Below are 21,932 nucleotides of genomic sequence, written 5' to 3' on the forward strand. Positions count from 1 at the left end.
TATGAGTAAAGTTGCTCTAAAAACTCTGATTTAATGATCCATCTGATTAATATTGTTTTAAATTTAACCTTTTGATTCTGAATGTTTTTGGTTTTTTTGTTTCAATCAAAAGTTTTTAAGACAAAATATGACAATTTTTGTTTAACTACAATAATGTGGCCAATGAAGATGGAAGTTTACCACAAAAACTGTCTTAAAATTAAGAGTAAAAAGTTGCTTTATTGAGAAAAACAACATTATTTATGAATACAACCAGTTCCAGTTGTTTACCCAAACTTTCTTTCTGACAAGTGGAAAACCTTAAAGGGCAGTATAATCTAAAACCGATTCTATTTTTTACCTTTCCGTCATGTTGTGACGTTTTTCCCTCATCAGAAACAAACCTAGAGTTTTGTCTTGATTCTTTCATGTCTGAGAAATCCTTAACTACTCTGCCTCCATGGCAACCAATCAGCTGTGTAAAACACCTGGTTGGACCTAGCCCCGCCTTCAAGACATAGCTCCTCCCCATTCAGCTCCTTCAGACTAGCCAGCAGCAATTAGCAAACACACGGTGCATCTGCTGAGCTCATTTTAGGAGTTATTTGGTAAAAACGTTAAAGGGTTAATAGAGGAGCCATGTTGGAATGACTTTCTGAAGTTTTAGAATAAGCAGGAGTTTTTAAAGAGATAGAGGCCCAATTTCAAGGCGTTGAATTACAAAGTTAAATTTCTTTCAAGTTAAATTTGATATAGAGCATTTTTATAACAACTGAAGGTAACATAGTTACCTGATTTAGCAGTGAAATGGCACCATGTGCCTGAAAACACATCATACTGCCCCTTTAAACCTCATTCCGGTCGCAGCAGAAACACGGCCGTATATCCGATCATCAGCTGCTGCTGCAGCGAGCGTGTGCAGAGGGAGTGGAGCAGCATAAACAGGATGCCAGCGTCTCTTTGCTCTTATCTGTGCCTCACATGTGTTGGTGAGGTTGTGAACGGGCCAGCTGATGCAGCATGTGTGAATACCGAGTCTGTGTGTGTGTGTGTGAGTGTGTGTGTGTGTGTGTGCGTCTGTGAGTGTGTGTGTGTGTGTGTGTGTGTGTGTGTGTGTGTGTGTGTGTGTGTGTGTGTGTGGTGTGGGTGTGTGTGTGTGGGGGGGTGTGTGTGTGTGTCAGCGTCTTACAGACCAGGCAGATTTGCATATTTATATTTATTTGTCTGTTTTCAGTTACACACTCTGTGACACTTTGTTTTATTAGACATGGTAACATTGTAGGCAGATTTAATGTTGAGATGAAAAACAGTGTTTAAGTCACAGAGGCGTTTCAAAGGAGAGCAGTAGCCACACAAACATCTCTTCCTGTGAAAACTGAAAGGTGCGTCACGGTGAGTCGTAATAGAGAAATTGATGCATTTGTGTTTTTGTTTTTTTTTTCATGTTTTGTGTTTATAAACCATAAATTTTATTTCATATTTTCACAGCATTAAGACACAAAGGTGACCAACAGATTTACGGGCTACAAAACATCTTAATTACATTTATTGCATACAATTATTCCAACATAACTAGATTTCAGTCTCTTCAGTTTTGGCAGATGCATAATTATACAATGGTGCATCTTCGAAAAGCAGAAATGGAGCCTCCAGCACAACGAACAAGGATCCAGTAAGTGGCTTCAGGATGATAATTTAACAACAAAACACTTGTCTTTGCCAGCAGCCATTTTACAGCTCATACAGTGTTAAAAGTAGCTGACCAAATGTGCTGGAGCTCAGCTTAGAAAATCCATGTGAACTCTGGTGTGCATTCAATGTATATGTGAACGCCAAGTGGACCAGACATCATTCCAAAAGCAAGAAGTGGACTACAGATCAGGGCATTCTACCAAATGAACACATTAGGCTAATGCTAATGCTAGTGGGAGAAATGGCTTGAGAAATCGTCCAACCACTAACATTTAACACCACTCCATTTCTGTTAGCATTTCATAAAGAAGGAAGTTGTGCTCAGCGTCTTCTTCAGAGGTTTTTGTGTATTCTCCTTCAGTAGTTCTTGGTGCAGCGCCCCCGCAGGTGAGGAGGCGAACATGTTTTTCAAAGGGTTTGATTGGTTTGACTCAGTGCAGCTGAAAATTTGGTCTCAAATCCAATCAGATCGACTGGACTATCAGGAGCGAAGACATCCTGAATGAGGCTGTCAGAATGGCTTTAATTTAACTGCAAACTTGAGAGACTGGAAGTCTGGTTTTCTAAGGGCCAGAAGAGAGAAACGGGGCTGGATGTGGTGGCTTTTAACAACTCCACATATTTCTCTTCATTCTCATGGGCTGCACATTTCTTCAAAATGGCCGTGTGAACCACAAACACAACTGCAATTAAAGCGATGCATGAAACACAAATAATTAGATGCCCAACAAACATTAAACTCCTTTGTTCTTAATAATTGGACTCAAAGGCCTCCCAATCAGAAACTAAACATGTTTGGTTATTTCCAAACACACAGAGGTGGTGACCCTCTTTCCAGGGTGCAATATTTATTTGGAGAAATGCGTGGCCATCAATCAGATTACTGATGTATGAGGTCTGAGTCTGAGCCAAGTTCTGTAGTTTAAAGCCAAACATGATACTCACCAAGCGGAGCCGGGGGGAAGGGGAAGAAAAGAGTGGAGGAAGGGAAGAGTGGGAGACTTTTCTATAAAAAAAACTCTAAAAATGGGAGAGAAGTACTTAAAAAAGCAACAAGAGACAAAGAAAACAGCAATGATTAAATATCAGAAAGAGAAAAAGAAATGAAGCTGCATGAATAAACGACAGAGTTTGAAATACATGAACTTACAGAAAATGTTAAAATAAAAAAAAATATAAAATATCTGTGGATGACGGAGTGAGAAGTGTGGGAAGGGCCGAAAGAGGAGGAGAGAAACCCAGAAAAGGGAGTGGAGGGACAGCTGAGAGGCAGAGCTGGAAAAATAAACGTTGCTCACACAACAAATGAGGAGAAGAAGAAGAAACAGTTTCCACAGTGTTCTAAAACCCAGCTGAGCTTCTGCAAGACTGAGCGCTATCAGGCCTGAACAGACGGCTGCCAAACCCATCCACACACACACACACACACACACACACACACACACACACACACACACACACACACACACACACACACACACACACACACACACACACACACAGTGTTAGATATGATTCCATTCGCCGTGTTGGACCGGCGCTGACAGTTGGGAATAACTGGTTCTTCATCCTGTACGGTGAGTTTCCTTTGCTTTCAGCAGCTGTGACTCATTTTGTTATTATATTACTGAAGTTTAATCTGTTTAATGCCTCGATTCAAAGTTATACTGAATAAACGGATCGGTTAGCTCACAGCAGTCAGTATCCTACCTGCTACAGACTAGACATTAATTATCGATTATTCTGACGATTAATTGGACAAAAGAAAGAAACAATTCACCACATTCTGCAAGATTTTTTATTTAACTTTTTTTATACAACAGTAGAAATATATTAAAAGGTGCAAATAAACAAATATTTCAATTCCTTCTTCACATAAGAAAGTAAGTTTTTTTTGTTTTGTTTTTTTTTCCTAAATACATCTAGGGCCAAGCTAAGAAACTGAAAATATAATAAAATTGTAGTATTAGGAGAAATTATGTATGAAAAGTCATAATATTAAGACTAGAGCCAGAATCAATCAGCAAACAGAAGCACATTTGTTTATCTTGACATCCAAAGAACAAAAAAAGACAAAACATTCGACAGCCTGAAGTCGTCTTGTAATTTAATGACTTTATTCTTACAATAAAAGTTTTTAATCATAATTTTATATTTTGTCATATTTTGGCCCAGTACTGTCATAATATCATAGCTACTGACCAACTCAACGGGTTTTCTGACAAATAGAAACAGTTTTGGTGATTCTATCTGAGCTGAAACAAGTTAAAACTTCAGATACTGAGAAAAACATTTATTTGCCCTTTTTTTATTTAACGGACGTAAATATTGGGGTTGAAAGTTTTTAATTTTAATTGCAAAATGTTCTGCGGTTTTGTCAGTTTTGGCTTATTGTGCTCTGAGAATGTTTTTTTAAGCATATGGTCTTTTTGAAGCCTGTTTACATCAATTAACAATCTATTATTAAATAAAGTATTTTTCCCAACACTGAATCTGAGTTGCAGTGCAGCAGAGCTGTTGGCTTCAGACTGACTGTTGTAACTGTGATTTTCAGTTCATGTCATTTCTGCTATTTCTGATCCCCATCAGTTTTCGTGGCCTGCTGCTGTTTGTGCATTTATTTTCAGATATCAGGTTTCATTTCTGCACAAAAGCTGCATCAAGCCTTCACTTGAGTGGGAACTTTGGCTGAACTCGCCTTGTTTTGTGGTTCAATTTCACAGTAAATCTATTCAGAAGAGTTAACTTTTAAACTTTGCCATATTTATCAAACACTAAATGGCTTTTGAGGAAGATTTAGGGTGAACGTCATTCAGCCAGTTTAATGTTATGAAATGTGTTATTTGTTCTCCAAATAACACACTGTGCCTGACTTTCTGTTGTCCTGCTGTTTCTCAGGATGTTTTCCTGAAAGGCCAGGAGACATTTGTTACATGTTCTGCTGCTCTCTGTCTTACTGTCAAAGAAACGTTTCACCCCTCTTTGCCTGTGGGCGCTGCACAAGAACCACAAAAGCCTCAGAAGAAGACACTTAACTGCTTCCTCCACTAAACTTCCTTCTTTACAAAATGTCAACAAAAATGGAGCAGCATCAGATTTTAGTGGCTGTAGGATTTCTCTTATGTCTTTATTGAAAGAACCCAAGACCTTTCTCCCACTAACACATTTGTCTTTGCTGTATTTACCCAGAATACCTTGCACTGTAGTCCACTTCCTGTTTAGCGTTCGCATATGCTTTCGTATGGCCAAAGAGCAGACCAGAGTTTCCCTTTTTGGTTTGATTAGCGATCACATGTCCCCAAATGAACTGGACTTTCTAGACAAATGGACTGGAGTTGGAATAAAGTGGACTGAACAGGACTAGTGTGAATGCAACTCAGTCTCGGTTTGGTTGAAGTGAACTCTGGTGTGGTTCAAATGCTAATGTGAACGCCAAACAGACCGGAAGCTGTTCCAAAACCAGGAAGTGGCCTGCAGCCCTGGATTGTATCTACCCAGTGCATTATGGGTAGAAACAACCAAAACAAACATGCTAGTCTAGCACTAGCAGGAGAAATGACTCATGGATTTGACTAAAATACAGAAGAGAAATCCTACAAGCACAAAAATCTAACGCTATTCCACTTTTGTTTACATTTTGTGAAAAAGGAAGTTAATGTCTTCTTCTGAGGGTTTTGTGTCGTTTCCTTTAGTAGTTCTTGGTGCAGCGCCCCCACAGGCGAGGAGGTTTGAGGTTCTTCAAAGGGTTTGGTTGGTTTAACACAATCCAATGGAAAGAGAACCACAGCGACTGCTGGTACCAAATGTGGCAACTTTGGCCCCCAACTGAACCGAGTCTACCGGTCGGTCAGCTGTGAAAGCACTTTAAGTTGTGCAAATCACAGAAGCAAACTCATCTTCCATGTTTGCTCTCCATCATTCCTCCCATCTTCACGTCAGAAGTTTTTGCTCTCAGAGCCAGAGCGCCGCTTTCTCATGAACCCATCAGTGAGTGCAGCTCAAACTGACCGGCTGCCAGAAAAAACATCAACGCAACAAACCGGGTCAGAATCAGCGCCCTCTGTTGTTTATTCCTCCTGTCCTCTGTTGCATACCGAAGCGTTGCGGTTCGTTCTGCAGGCTCAGTGAAATGATCTCTGGGGAACGACAGCGCCTCTGTTGGCTCTCTGGATTCACACAAACGGGTTCAGACATGTCGACAAAGCAGCATTTGGAGGTGAGGGATCTTTGTCAAAGCCCATTAGATGGTTATTACTGGCTGCCATTGTGCTCCATATTCAGTGCTGCTGTCTTGCTTTTATTGCCCCTTTGACTCGCGGTGATTGTTATGGTTCTGGATGCATCTTTTGCACTTAAAAAGTATGTAGTTGATGCTGAAGAAGAAAGGAATGCCAGAAATGTTCAGCAAACAGGAGAAATAGTTTATTTCTCCTGTTTTGTCCAAATTTTATGAAACATGTTTTAGTCTTGTCTTAATGCAGTGTTCTGGTTTTTATCATCAATCTGAACAACAAACTGACTCAGTTTTCAATCAAATTTTCAATTCAATTCAGTTTATTTATAAAAAGTGCCAGCTCACCAAAATGTTGCAACAAAAGTTATTTATTTGTTTCTGTAGAAAAAAATCCTTTATAACATTTTATTTAAATCAAAAAGGACAAATTATAGGATTATTTTAGTCCAGTAATCAATTATTCTATCAATTATTCTGATGATTAATCAATTAATCAAATTAAAAATGGAAACTTTCTACATATTTTTTAATTAACTTCACAAGATTTTAAAAAATGCAAATAAACAATTCAATTCCTGTTTTAAATCCGAAAATAAATGTTTTAAATGCAATAATACAGCACTCTGGGTGAAACTAAACTTTAACACATGAAGCGTTTCCAGTAAACATATTTACAGACAAAAATATTTTTATCTTAAATGCAAAACTTGTTATATGTTTTTTTTTGTCTTTAAAACCCAGTCAACGATTAAATGATTATTAAATTAGTTGACGATTAGTTCATGATTAGTTTATTGTGATTATGGTTTCTTTGATTTTCATCAGATCTCTTTTTGAATCGGCTGAAGGATTCAGCTGCATCGTGTTGACTTCCTGTTACTAAACATTTACAGAAATCTCCGTTTTATTGTCTCAGTTCTTTGCAGGCCAAAGTGGGAGTGAGAGTTTTTTTTCTATGGTCGACTTTTTGCACCGAGCCTCTCCTCTCCCTTCAGCTTAGCTGGTCTGAAAACTGGTTTTGGTCAGGCGTGCCAATCGTAAATCCACATGTTCAGTGTATAAGGGGTTAGACTTTCCCTTCAGGATAATTTACATTTTATATAAGCAGTCAGGGAAACTCTGTCAGATTCACTGGGTCGTGTTTTATACGATGCGGTTCTGAACTCTCTGACACCGTCTCGACGTCCTCCGAGGGGGTCCTGTCAGCTCTCCGCTGCACTGACTAATAAAACAAGAATGTCGTAAAAATTCCTGGGAATAAAACCCCAGTTCAAGGTAAATAGACGTATGCACCATTATTATTATTAATAGACCAAAAAGACTTTCACACAGACTTCTATTGTTGATCTCTGCCAGTTTTACATAATTGGTTGGACTTTTTCTGACCTGTTGAAGCCCATTTGTCGCATAATCAGAACCAGTTTTATGAATTTTACATTATTTTATTCAGTATTTGGACTCTCGCATCAGACTCAGTCCACTGTGTAGAAAGTCAGACATTTTGTTATGTCGAACACAGGCTTTAATTTTACATCCACAACATGGTGTCACTCTTCCCACAAGAAGATATCCGCATTAACCACCAAGGCCTGCTCATAAACATTAGCTACTCTAACGCTAACTGGCTACATCAACGTAAGATTTAGCAGAAGCTAATGCTAACGCGCTAACTTCAGCCATGTTGATACCCCACGTCATCTCCTCACATTCACAGGTGCAGAATGTGAGAAGAGGAAACAGAACTGCTGCAGATTTCAAAATAAAAGCATCAATATAAAGGTAGAACTACTTGAAGAATTCATAACAATTGATAGCCAGAACCAAAATGTCAAACTGTATTCAAGTGAAAGCTTACAAAACAGTCGAGTAAATTTGCGCTTCAGGATTTAGCAGTAGCAATAGCGAATTAGCGGTGTAGAGTGAAGTGAGAGATGAAAGACAGATAAATATCCAAGAGCCATATTGGAGGAATCGCTTCAGTCTGTTGGGTGAAGGAAAATCTGACCCAAGAATCAAAGGTCTTTGCTCAATGGTCCAATTATTCAAAGAACAAGATCTCATGTTTACTTGACTGGGTCACCCAATGTGTTTTATTTATTTTAAAAATATGTTTCCAAAAATATACAGCTAATTTAGAGTGACTAAACTAAAATCTGCTTCAACTTAGTTTTAGTTTTGTTGTTTTAGACCCTTTTGCTGACAAAATGCATAAGTTAAACAAATTGTTTATCAATAAATATGGAGTCTTAGAGCATCTCAAGGTATTCCAAATAGTGTTATTTTTTAGTAGCTCTAATTTTAGACATTTTAGTCAACAGAAAGTCTGGCACCCAGCTGACATTTTAACAATTATAGGTAAGCAACTGAACAAGGCGCATGTTGTACTTCACATTAAAATCACAGCGGAGAAAAGTGGTCATAAATGAGCAAAGCTCATAGAGTTTTATGGCCAGAAAAGACAGAGAAACATGTGATTTCCTTGTTATTTTTAATGTGGCCGATGAGGCTCAACAGGCGGGTCTATATGTAGCAATTATAATAGGAACCCTGTTTTGAAACCTAATAAATAATTAAAGCTGAAGTAAAATTTTCTTTAAAAAGGTTTTTTAACAATGTGTTGCTTTAAGGATTTTGTGCAAATATTCAACCAAGTTATGGCAACTTGTAAAACATCTGGTACATTTTTTCCATTAGTATATTTGACTGGTTATTGCTAAATTGTTCAGATTGAAAATGGAAAACAGAAAATTATATATTTTTTATAAACAAATGACCAGAAAATTGGTTTTTTGGGGGGAAACTTGTTTTTGTGAAGTTGTAAATTACTACGGTTATGTGGTTTTAAAGAGGATAAAATTTACATTTCACTGGCACCGGACCATTACCTAGCAATCCAAGCAGGACTACATTTGGTCAGTCAGTTCTACTGCTATAAAATGGCTGCTTCGTTTCTTTGACGTTACCTTAAATCAGTGATCTCAGATTAATTGGCATCAAGAAGAGACTATCTCAGGTGATTAATTGTTTTGTGTTTTTTTAATAGAAGTTATTCTTCGCTTAGAAAGACAACCTGGTGAAACGTTTTATTTCTCTGGCTCGACTCCGGACTGCAAACCTGACCTAGAGAGAATTTCCACTTCACACTCGGGCGAAGATTCAAATAGACACACAGGCCTTTCATTGGCTTATATTATGACAAGTGAAGTCAGTCATGTGAAATGGAAAAATTAACGTTTTACAAATGGTGACTTAAAAACAAAATAAGAACAGATTGCAGAAACCTGAACTGCTAAAACATGTGTAGCTTTTGAAAAGGTTTCAAACATGAAGCTCCTTTTTTCCTCACAGGGCTTCCAGGAAAGTCCCAGTACAACAAAAACAAAAGCCCAAACCTTTGAATAAATCTATTTAAATCTATTTATTTTCCCTTTGGGGTCAATCATATATTTTTGAATTGAACTGAATTGAATCTAACAGTGTAGATCCCTCTTTAGCAGAACGATTCATCAGAAAGCCGTCACTGTTTTTGCAGCATTGCTTCAGTCCTTTGAGTTTTCCAGACTTTAGTTTATGTACATTAATCTTTGTACAGAAAGATTTATGCCCAAACTGGATGTGTTGATGAGCCAGTTTGGGCCAAACATCAGCAATAGAAACAAAGAACAAGATGGAGACAAAACAAGTCCGAATGATCAGCCTCCCCCCACCAGGCTGCCTGCTGGTTTGAGCTTCTCCAACGATCCCCAGAGGTTTTGTGGTTTGTTCGGCTGGAACAATGCAAAACCAAGTTGTGCTGACAAAACATGCTTGTTCAGTTGTTTTCTGTGTGTCCTGTCATAAACTTTAATAATTATAACACACCAAGACTTGTAGATTTTAAAAGGGAACTATTATGCAAAATTCACATTTTGCACATGTTTGTACTTCCATTTGGGTCTCCGGTGTTTCTAAAAATAGACCAAGTGTTTTGTGGTTGAGGGACCTGAACGTTACTAACTGGGCAAAAATGACTGGCGCTTCCTTTGTAGCATAAACATCTACCCAGGATGTGAGCATGGAGTCTTTTCTCCTTCATTTTTATGGCAGTTGGTAAGCAATGTTTAGATGCGCATTACTGCCATCTATTGGAATGGAGTGTGGATCGGGACGCTAAATATACCAGATTTTAAAAATAAATAATAATAAAACAAAATGAAAAACTATCTTCTGTCTTTTAACCAAAAAACCCCAATAAGATCCAGAAGTTGAAAGTTTTTCCAAAAGCTCTTTTATGTTCAACTGTAATTTGTTGTCATGTAATTAATTTTCTCATTTGAATATTTGGGATAAAACAATAAGTTTCACTGTTTCTTCTTGAAAACAAAAATCATATTTTTCTGTAGAATGTTTTTTTAAATTACAGTTGTCAGATTAAACAGCCAAAAGTGTTTTTAAATCTGAAATACAATTTGTTGTTACAGCTAAGTGTATTTTCTCTGTCCTTTTTCTTTTTATTTGTTCGTTCTTGTTGTCTTGTATCACATTTGGACTCTAAGAGACACAAAGCTCATCCGAAGAGTTTATTATCCAAACTGCAGAGTTAAAGGAAGTTGAATGGAGTTTAGGTCCGAATATGAATTAGGGAATTCCCAAATTCCTGACATCTTTACATAATCACACCCACCTGCACTGCTTGGGTTTAGAGTAACAGCTGTGATTTCTGTTGAATCTGTGCAGCTGAAGCAGATTTTTATTCCAGATCCACGTGCGATTTTTCCAGATGCTGCAATAAGCTTTAAGGAAGTAGCTTAAAGTTTTGTGAGCCATTCGTTTCCATGCATCCTGCAGCATCTGCCATCTAAGTCTCATTTTAAAAATAAGTCCCACAACAGTAATCCAGTTTATTTATGTCTTATTATTTATGCTTAAAACTGTTCTAATTTATGGTGATGTTAAAAGTGCTGATCTGCTGGCTTGGCCAGCTGTTTTATATGTCACAATACAAACTTTGGTTGTTGGACACAACTCCTGTTTGTGGAGCCTGATGTTAGATTTAGGGGAGGAATGGAGCTTTGTTCATGTTTGATTTATGCTTTGGATTTTTAAAAAGGTCCAAGAGAAAGAATATTAAAACAAGATTGGATCACAAACTGAATATAAACACAAGAACTCGATTCTCCAAGATGAATCGAATAAATAAGTCTTAGTTCAGTAACATATGCAGCTGTGCTCAGCAGAGGAATGCAGATTATAAACAAAAGTTTATGCCAACATGACAGTGACAGTTAGCTGAAAGCAGCTGAAATGGTTTGACTAAATGACAGGTATGAGCTGGAACAGGTGAGCAACCAGTTACCAATCAGCTGACTGAAAAAACAGATTCAATCACCTGTTTTTTATTTATTTAGAAGTTTTCTGCTCTAAGTCACATTTCAACAAGTGGCAAAATATCAATCCCCTCTGATTTAGTCCGACTTGTGCCCTTCCTATACAGTCCGTCATGAAGAACATGCATGTAAAAGTAAGTGAAGGTTTTTATTTACCCCATCAGGTCTTCCCAGGAAATGCTCTGATATATCAGTTTCCCAAACATTACAAATGAGTTCAGGTATATTCCAACAACTATAGAGTGTTGTGTAAAACATTTTCTGCAACTGTCATTTCTTCCAAGCGCTGTTAAATCCTACAGTTTATTAAATCAAGTAACTCCACTGCAAAGAGTAATTTATGCATCAGGTGTTTCAGGGTGGTTACAATAACTGAACAGAATGTTTTTGAGCTACTTTGTGGTTAACATACAGAAATAAACAACAAGCTTTGCAGCTCCAGCTATTAGCTTGTTGATCAGAATGATAATCAGAGGTTAGATTTGTGAACTTCCAGAAAACACAGGAAATGTTTACATCATCTCTTAGTTTAGCATGCTAATTAGCACTACATGCTAACCCAAACCTAATCTGAGCTCAAGAAAATGTTGTGTGACGTGCTTTCACAAAAACAGTTACATTTCTCCACATTTACCAGCTAATGCATTGTGTGCTAACAGGCTAATTAGCTCTAAATGCTAATTACTCTGCAGGTTTGTATCATTTATGCTGATGTGTCACAGTGTTGACTTGAAGTTGCTTCCTTTGACAACCTGCTTTTATCCCAAATTTATTTATAAAGATTTAACTGACAAAATATTACAAATTTGACAAAATATTAACAGAAAATGAGCTGTAGGAGACGATCGGAGGCCAGTCTATCTCCAAAACACTGAAACCGTTAACTATGTAACCTGCTTTTTGTGGCTTATTTAAATTTTTATTGTGTTTTGGGCGCTCAGTATGTTTTGGGCACAGGTTAGCTGTAGCTTTCCGGGAGGTTAATGCAGGGGGGGGTAGCTGTACCGCAGAGAGTCGGTGTGATTACAAACCCAGAGCTTCTCCTCTGCAATCCTCATCCTGTTCCTCCCTCCAAAAGGCAAATAAATCTTCATCAGCTGTCAGCTATTCCTGTACAGCGGAAGAACAGATGCTTTACTTTTCCTCGAGTAGAAAATAATCTGGGATTTGGAGGTTATGAATGTTTACAGGGCCGGTCCAAAGCTTTTTGGGGGAATAGGCAAATTTCATTTGGGGCCCCCAAAATCAACATTTAAAAACAAGATGCTTTATCATTCCTAAGATAATTTGTATATGTAGAATACATATTATCATTAGCGTCCCTTGATATCCTGCTAGTGTTGGCTATTGATTTTAAACTTACAGGAGTAGCAAATGCTAAAAAAGGGGATTTTGAGATGCAGAGTGGTATTGACGTGTGCCAGGTTATTTTATTTATTTGAAAATAACATCAGCTAATGAACATATTTACAGTAAACAAGTTAAGTTTGGTATATCTAAAAACAATCGAGGAATTGTTCTTACATGTGAGCAGTTTGTATTAGTCGATGTTGTTTTTTTAAATTTATTACAATCAACCGTTTTTTTTTTCTTGTTTTTGTTTTTTGAAAGATTGTAGCCAACATCATCTTTCAATCTCAGCAGCATTTTAGTCAGAAATATAAAACTTGAAGTAAAATTATTTTGCCTGTTTTTTGGGTGAAAAACACAGTAATCAATATTTTAGTCTGGAAGATTTAAGTTTCCTAGCACTTCATATGATTCTCTGAAATATTTCTCTCAGACTCTTCAATGTCAAAAAAGCTTATGTGTAACATATAATGTGTATTTATATATATACAGGAAAAACTTTGGTAGTCAGGCAATCTCTACACAAACGCAACTAAATTTCATTTGCACCAAAAAATGCCAGGATGAAGTAGAGAGATTTTGGAAAGGTAATAGTGTAATTTCTTGATTTATTTTTTGCAGCTTTAGAGGATGAAGTGACACCAAAGTGACCCTCTGAGCCCTGACATCATTACAAACGGAGCAGAAAAACGAGGTAACGTTGAGAATGGAAGATGTTTTGACTGAAATCGGACCAAACTTTGGACAATAACAGCTTTATGTTCGCAGCTCTGAGCATCTGGAAGTTGGTCTGATAAACACAAACAATTTGGTTTTAATCCACAATTGGATTCCAAAGTTTTCAACATTTTTCAGATTTTTCCCTCTATTTTTATTGGTAGACAATCAGACAAGGATTATCCCCATCGACTTAGAAAAGGACGTCGCTGTGGCGCGTTAGTGTGTTCATCTTCAGAGACAGAGATGGATGTTGGTGGAAAGTTGTTTGGATTTGTGTTGGGGGGGAAACGGAACAAAAGGAATTCATTTGGTTCGGTCTGAGATGTTTGGATGTTCAGAGATGGAATCTGCAGGAGAAAAAAAGTTTATGTAAATAAATTGAGAGAGATTTAGTTGTTTAATCTTTGGACTGACTTGGTCTGAAAACACAAGATTGTTGCCTCAAACACAAAATACGGTAAAAGATCCTGAACATCCATATTGTGTTGGTTAATGCAGAGACATGAAAACCTTTGGCCAAAAGGACATGAAGCCCTTTTTTAAAATTGCATAAAATAATCAGATTTGTTGTTGGGAATTTGTTAGTTTTACAAAACATAAAAATGGTTTTGCAGAAACCAAAATGAAAAATTTTGTTTATTTTCTAAAAATAAGAAAAGAAGAAAATTTTGTCATTTCTGTTTAATAAATTAAAAGCTGATTTAAAAAAAACAGTAACTGGATATATGTGGATGCCAAAATTCTGGATGTTTAAAGACAAATAATTTGTGTTGTTGACAATATTTTCTACTGTAAGATGTTTTATGTGATAATTTTGCTCCAAAAAGTATAAATCTTTTGAATAAATAAAAAATTAAACTGACAGTCTACACCAAACACTTAGTACTTACCCAGCTGACTGACGACTTCTTGAAACCCGGATAAACGCTGATCCAGACTCATCCCAAAGCTGCCGACTCTCTAACATTATGAGTTTTCAAAATGTCTGTGAACAAATAAAACTAAAATAAAGGTAAAAAATTTACAGGAAAGACTTTAAACAATGAAAATTCAGATGAAAGCTTACGATATGAAGCCCGGCCTGCTGGGACGAATCGTACGAGTTTCCATCTACAACAACATATTTCTTCACCCCAGAGACCAGGAGTCAGCTGTGACCTTTGACCTCCTCTAATATGAGCCAGCAAATCATGTTTCATCAGGCCCTGAACTGGAGGTGAAGAGTGTCTGACATGATCTAAAAGCAGAGATTCAGATTTAATTAATAAAAGTTTTATTGGGTTCAGATGAGGGGTCCTTCTCACAGACAGGTTGCCCCTAGATAAGCCTGCTGAAAAATCTTTGAGGACAAATTGATGGCGGAGGATGTTTGTGTTGCAGCGATTTAGACCAAATAAATTAATGTAAATGAAGTAAGATTTTAATTTAATTTTAACATATGTAACTTGGCAATATTCTATGTATTTGTATTTATTTACTCAGACATCTTCCATGTTCTGTGACTTGTCAGTTGAGGCTACGGCTAACAAGCTGCTAACTTCTTTTCTGTTTGTAAATGTATTATCAGTTGGCTGCATGAAGTTCTTACGTTTCTGTAGAGTTACTGGTCTTAAATTCAATTCATAAAGGTTTTAAATGGTCTTAATTCAGACTTTTTAAGGTCTTAAATTGGTGAAACCTGCAGAAACTCTTTGATATTTTACATTGGATTTAGGTAGGTTAAGTAAAAATTGGTTTAGTTTGCATTTACTTTTCTTTCATTCACGTTTTAAAATCGGTGCTTTTGCTTTGAAACAAAAAATAAAAGAACAAAATGCATGGATTTTCTTGCACCATTTTGAAAAATGTTTGGGAAACATGACTTGCAATTTATCTTTCCGCTTCAAGGACTCAGTAAATATTTGCATTCAGTCATTATAAATGACTTGGAAATGGTTTTCTTTCTTCTTTTTTAGGACATAAGCTGGTGAGAAAACGATTTGAAGTCGACAAAAGGGACTTTGTAAGAGATCAGGCTAATTAGAGGAGACTGAATGAAAGAAATGCTAATGCGTCTGCTGAAGCCACAACTTAACGGCTGCAGACAGAGGAAGGAAAACACCAGAGAAACCGAACTCCCTCCGTTTTAGTGGCTTTTGTGTCTGGAGCCGTTAGCATGCTGCAGAGCGTCACAAGGGACGCACTGATCATGTGGCGGCAACCACACATGGACGCCTGCGAACACACACAACCCTGACCTTTGACCTCCACACCATGCAGGACCCTGTAAATCAGTAAAAGGTCAAAGCTCATTTTTTCAGGACCACACAAATCGCCCCCCTACAGCAACACTTTTCATCACCTGAGGAATGTTAATGTCTCATTTCTCTTTTTGCATCGGTGCAAATCGGCAAAATTCTTAAATCACTAAACTATTTCCAGTTTTCAGAATTCCTGAAATGCAAGTTGATTAATCTGTTTAATTAGAAAAATGTACATTTTATAATTTCATGCGTTTTTGTAAATGCATCTCTGATCCATTCTCTCCATCGTTCCAAACCCATATTTTATGGCCACAGAATCACAGAATTTATGTGTCAGATCCTTTTATTGCTGCCATTTTGGAGGCGTCTGCTGCATACTTTTTGTTTGTTTTTTCCTTTTAATCCTCTGCAGATCTGTGCTTTCGTGCAAACACTTCATGGCTCCGTCACTTAATTTCAGTGAAACATCTTCAGCTGTGTCTGCTGAGGTTGGGTCAGCATGTTGAACGCTTTGTTTTTGCCACATCAACTCGTTTTCGGGGATAAATCAAGTCCTACTGACCTTCGTCTTCCTTCCAAACTGTAACTGTTTGCGTTGATATTTTTACCATTTGTGTCTTTTTATTCCAGTTTAATTTAGCTTGATCTTGACGCTGTTTAAAGACAAAGACGCTCCGCAGCTCCGCCTCTCCTGTCTGCGCTGCTCTGATTCAGAACCGCATGGGGTGGTTTGCAGGAAATCCCCAAATTCCTTTTGAGAAGCACAAAGAAGCCACACTGCGCTTTTTACTAAACAAATGAGCTCATTAAAAAGACTTTTGATTAAAAAGTGAACAGAAAGCAAAATATTCTGTTGATTATTAGATAAAAGTAACTGAAAGTTTGACTTTTTGTGGCGCACCACGATGCACAGTTCCTTTGAGAGTCTTCAAAACAAGAAAGACAAGAAAACATGTCCCTCTAGCAAGGAAGATGTTTTGATTTGGAAGAATTATTACCTGGTTGCACTATCCCTCGCTTGTCTGCATGTGCAGTCGGAACAAATTCAAATTTCATTTAAAAACTATAAATCATCTGAACAAAGTTCGGTTCTGGTCTCTACTGGACTTGGTACTGACAACCGTTCCTGGCCTCTGGTCCAGAGAATACTCAGATTCTGGGTCAGGACTACGAGCTGGGTTGCTCTGACCTGCTTCCATTGACAGCATGAGCCATTCCTGCCAGGATGTTGTTCTTGGATGACCTTGATTTAGTTTATCTGCTTTTAAACTCTAAAACATTGAAGTTTTTGCACAAAAGAAAAGCTGGAGCTTCAGGATGTTTGTTCAGATCCTCCTGCAGGATTGCAACAGTCTGACCCCGAGGGACAAATTCATGCTGCGTTTCTGTTGAACAAAATGCATGAGAAAACTCAACATGCACACAAATCACCTCCATATTATCGGCCATCTGGAAGCCAAATCACGTTTCTATAAAAATGCATCAATCACAGAAATCTATTTCATTCCTTTACATGATAAAACACAAAAACATTTAACATTTTTTATGCTTCAGCAGTTATGCCAAGGTTTTAAGTGTTTTATTTTTAATCTTCTGCAGGACATTTAAAGAACTGGAATATGTTTGAAGTCTTGATTTGGATTCATTTAGAGGGAAAACAGATGATTATAATTAAGTTTTAATGTTGTTTTGGTTCCAGCCAAACTGCAAAGACCCACATGAAAAAGTGAGCAGATGTCAAACAGATTGTCTTACGCAGCTTGTTGTTTTCTGGACATGGACTTTTTCTACTACAATGTTATTTATATACATTACAAAAGAATTATTTATATATATATATTACTTCTCTACTCTCAGGTTTTTAAAATCTCTGCTTCTGCTTTTTGCGTTACTATCACAGTTTCTCCATCAAATAAACATTTAGTCAACACATTTCTGTTTGGTTTTAGTTGTTTTTTTCTCTGCCTTTTTATTTTGCTCTTCAAATGACTAATTGAAAGGAAAGTAGAAAGCAACAAAAAGTGAAAAATCTTTGTTTTAATTTTAAAAATGAATCACCCCTGGGACATTAGGCATTTAAAATGTGCATTTCTGCCATTGCAAACTTGCAGAACCGGGTCAGAACCTTGAATTTGGTCACACATTTGTGTTTCCTTTCCCATATTGTTCCATTAATGTGATCCAGAGAAGCTGTTCTGGATCATCTGACTCCAGTTTGGTTCTCTATACTTGAGCTTTGATAAACAAGACCAATGAGAAACAATTAGACCCAAAAGAGCAAAACATCAGTTTGAAAGTTGTAGGTTTTATCCTGACTTGTGCAAAACTGAATTCTTTAAACCGGGTCAGATTCTCTGCTGCACAGGAGAGGGTGAAAGTGATTGGGTCTGAAATGTGGGAAAATCTTGGTCATGTTTACTGTTTTGCGTCTAAAGGTTAAAGCTGTTGGTTTAAACCAGAAATGTTAAAAATGTGGCCCAAAATTGGCCTGGCACTGCAAACATTTAACCTTTACTGAAACTTTTCCCTTCAATTTCACTGTAATTCAGACAACAACTGTTGAGCAACTTTTATAAAAAGCTAATTTTACTGAACCCACATCTGCTTTTAATTAAAGCGTTCAGTTTGTTCAACACAGCAAGTGTTTTCAGGTTCTGCTGGGAAAACATAAAATCTTTTCTATTTTCTTGCTTAATTTATTTACTTTTGTTTAACATGGCAGTTTCATAAACTTCAGTTTATCCAACTAAATATTTGGATAAATAAAATAACTTATTGTAGTAAAATAACTTATTTTTTTCACTTGTTTTCCTTTTTTTACTTCGTGATCATCTTTGGTTTTTGAGTTGATCTGGAATCTGTTTTTATTTAATGCGTCAAACTCGAGGCTGGGGGGCCAAATCTGGCCCACCATAGCTTTTTTATGCGGCCCTGAAGACTCAAAGCGTCACATAAATTGATCCCTCAAGATGATTGTTGTTCAAATATTATTTTGAACAACAATTAGATTTTTCCTACACTGCCAAATTACATAAAAGTTAGAGCAAATTTAATTGGTTTCATCAACATTTTCAGGACATTTTTGATGTGACCAAAAGTGAAAATGAGTTTACCTGTGTGATGCAGAATATGAAATACTGACATTTTTAATGAATGTTGTGCTGCAGGATGTCAGTGAAGCTGCGGTTCAACTCGCCGTCGGATGGAGGTCTGATCCACAGAAGCCGCTCTTTCACGGGTTTCGGCTCGCTGAGCAGCCGGCCGCGGTGAGTTACCTGGGAATAAACACCGATTAACAAATAAATGCCTCCTCTGGTGTCAAATATTTCATGGTTTTTGATATGAGCAAAGATTTATTTGTGATAAAACTGAGAAGCAATTTTTATAGATGAGATCTGTTACAAATTATTTAAATTTCAGAAGTTTATTCTTGAGTTTGACTCGGTTAAAGCCTAATTTTTTTGTGAAATTTCACGCCATTAAATTTGTATTTTAACTTTTTTGCCAATTTGTGACCTTGTTGTAGTTGGTCTGTTTATTTGTCCATCTTTCTGAGGGTGAACAGATTCAATCAACTTTATTTGAATAGCATATTTCAGCAACACAGACACGGAACTCAATAATTTAAACGTTACACTTAAGCGCTTTAATGACAAACGCAGACGTGCAAACCGCCCGCCTCCGGAGACACGGAGAGGTTTTGTGATCCAAAATCAAGTGTGAAATGTTTAAAATCCCGTCGGCTGCTTCCTGTGTGTTTTTGTGCTGTATACAAACGGCAACATTCAGTAAAACCTGCTGCGTTTCTTCAGTCTGTCTCCCAGGAACCATCATGTTGAGGCTTTCATGGGAAACAGAAACGTCTCACGAACGTCACAAAACGCTGAAACTCTTGAACCCTCATGAGTTTCAGTTTTCCACTGGAAAATCTGCAGATTAAATATGTTTTTTGATCGTGTTGTTCTGGTTTTTAGGTCTTCCTCAATGCGTGGCTCTTTCCGCTCCAAAGCCACAGCGGGAAGTAAACCTCCCAGAATGCACCTCTCTCCCCGCCGAGGGTCGGCCACCACCTGGTCGCAGCCGGAGCAGGTGGACAGGGTTTTCCAAGCTCTCCGCAGCGGACTCAAGTATGAAGAAACCGTCTTGTTTCACAGTCTGTTATGATTCAACAGCAGAAATACAACCAACTGTTTACTGAGTGACTTTGATTTATTTAATTAGACATTAATTTACAGAATATCGTATGTGTTTAACTGGTTGATTTAATCACATTACAATAACTCCGATAAAATTTTAACTAAAATATACTGCAGTGTCCAAACTGTGGCAGCAGGTGGCGATAGCATCAGTCTAGATCACGTGCATGGCTGAAGCTGTTCCTGGCAGCTTCAGCATTAAATGCATCAAAACAATAAAGGAAAACAAAAAGATCAAACATTTTTTATAGCTGTAGTCTATGAAAAATGTTTGGGGCTTCTGATTTTTCTGATCTGAAACCAGATTCACTAAGTTTTATTATAAATTAGTTTTAAGAAAGTACCAGAGCAAATTTTGGCTTTTCTAACAAATTCATTTTTAAGTAATTTTTATAACCTTTTAATACCCCATGAATAAACTTTGATGGTAATCGGTGCATTTAAAGCAAAAAGGTAATTTGTTCACTTCCCAATTTACTGGTAAAATGTCCTTGAGCAAGAAACCAAAATCTTTAACAAAACTGAAATGTAATCACTAAATTGCTGACTGTCTTTTGTGACGTTGTAGTGTGTGCAACTTAGACTTTGTCTTGTTTTGTGTGCAGGGAATATTTAGAGGTTCACCAGGCAGAGATGGAGCTCCTGTCGTCACAGCAGAGAGAAACCAAGAGGAACTCCAGGCTGGTGAGGAAAACTCAAACCATTATTTTCTGTATGGTTGGCAACAATCAGGGTGTAAATAATGGAATTTTTTTTTCCATTTCCAGGCATTTCTATATGATTTGGAAAAGGTAAAAAAGTTTTCACTCTTGTTTACCTTCCTGGTATTTTGATTTACTGGTGAAGAGGAAGAAAATGAAGATGTGGTTGAAACTGTGTTTTCACAGGAGATTAAAGCGTTGGAGAGATACATCCGACGATTAGAGTTTCAAATGAGCAAGGTAAATTATGTTGTTTAAAGGTGGCGGCAAAATATGGTGTCAGGCCTAATAGCTCAGCATTGTAGTGACCGTTTTGTGCTTTCCTGCTAGTATTTCAAAATAATTTTCCTCCTTAAAATCCTGCTAAACGTTGTGAAAAGCAGCCCAGATTTTAACAACCTGGCCGAAGCTGTTTCTTTCCAACCAAATGTGTTAAAAAGTGGCCAGACTGGTTCCCGCCCAATGAGTGTGTCAGAACTCGGCTCGGGTTGCTAGGTGATGGGCGGAACTCAGCTCGGGTTGCTAGGTAACGGCAGGGGTTGCTAGGTGACGGGCTGGGGTTGCTAGGTACGGGCTGGGGTTGCTAGGTAACGGGCAGTGCCTGCAGATTTGTGGCATTAAATTCAGCAGATTTTTGAAATGACTCAGTTTCCAAACGCCAATAAACACGAACTTGTTGCTGAAACACAAGTTAATGTGTTTTTGTTTTTTTAAGCTCTTGGGCTGTTTTTGAAAGTAACAGACATCCAAATGGAAGAATAAAAATGTGCCAAATGTGAATTTTGCTTCATAAATTCCCCTTTAGGTGTTCATGTTTTTGTAGCTTTTGAAGATCCCTGTGCTGTTGAACCGTCACGCCTGAGGGGTGATTTCTGTTTGCCTCTGCAGGTGGAGGAGTTGTACGAGACGTACTGCGTTCAGTGGAAGCTGTGCCAGGGAGCGGTGAACATGAAGAGGGCCTTCTCGCTGTCCCCGTCTACCAGAGCCTCCAGGGAGAGTCTGCTGGAGCTCGGCCGCAGTCACCGGCACAGCCTGCAGGTACTGCTGGTGGTTTGCTCCTGGCCTACGGTAGAACAAACATGCAAAGCGTTCATAGGAACCAAGTAGTCAATCTGAAGCATAAAAGTCTAACAAGTTTGTGAAAGAAATGCATGCAATGTGCATTTATTGTTTTTGTAGGTCTAGAAAAACTTAAATTTTGGGGGATGCAACTAGAATAAATAATTCCAGGGCTGTTGTGATTATTTTCTATAGATTTTTCTGAAGAGGAATTGCGCAAAGAATTGTCCTATTAAGTAGCTACTGAAGCTAGAAAAACATAAATTCTAGTAAAAATTTACTGAGTTTTGTCATTGATCTGTTGTGACTCAGGTCTGATTAGACGGCTGCAATGTTTCTTTCCATATATGGAGATTAGTGTTTAACTGCAATCATTTTTTGTATACAAATGT

At 37.6% G+C, this 21,932-nt stretch overlaps 1 pseudogene; it reads left to right on the forward strand.

Moving 5' to 3' along the window:
• The first annotated feature begins 2,585 nt into the window (after positions 1–2,585).
• The window catches only part of LOC129356181 (RIPOR family member 3-like), a 31,150-nt pseudogene continuing 11,803 nt past the window's right edge, over positions 2,586–21,932 (forward strand).

The sequence above is a fragment of the Poeciliopsis prolifica genome, unplaced genomic scaffold (assembly GCF_027474105.1).
Source record: "Poeciliopsis prolifica strain line A6 unplaced genomic scaffold, Auburn_PproV2 SCAFFOLD159, whole genome shotgun sequence".
NCBI classification, from domain to species: Eukaryota; Metazoa; Chordata; class Actinopteri; order Cyprinodontiformes; family Poeciliidae; genus Poeciliopsis; species Poeciliopsis prolifica.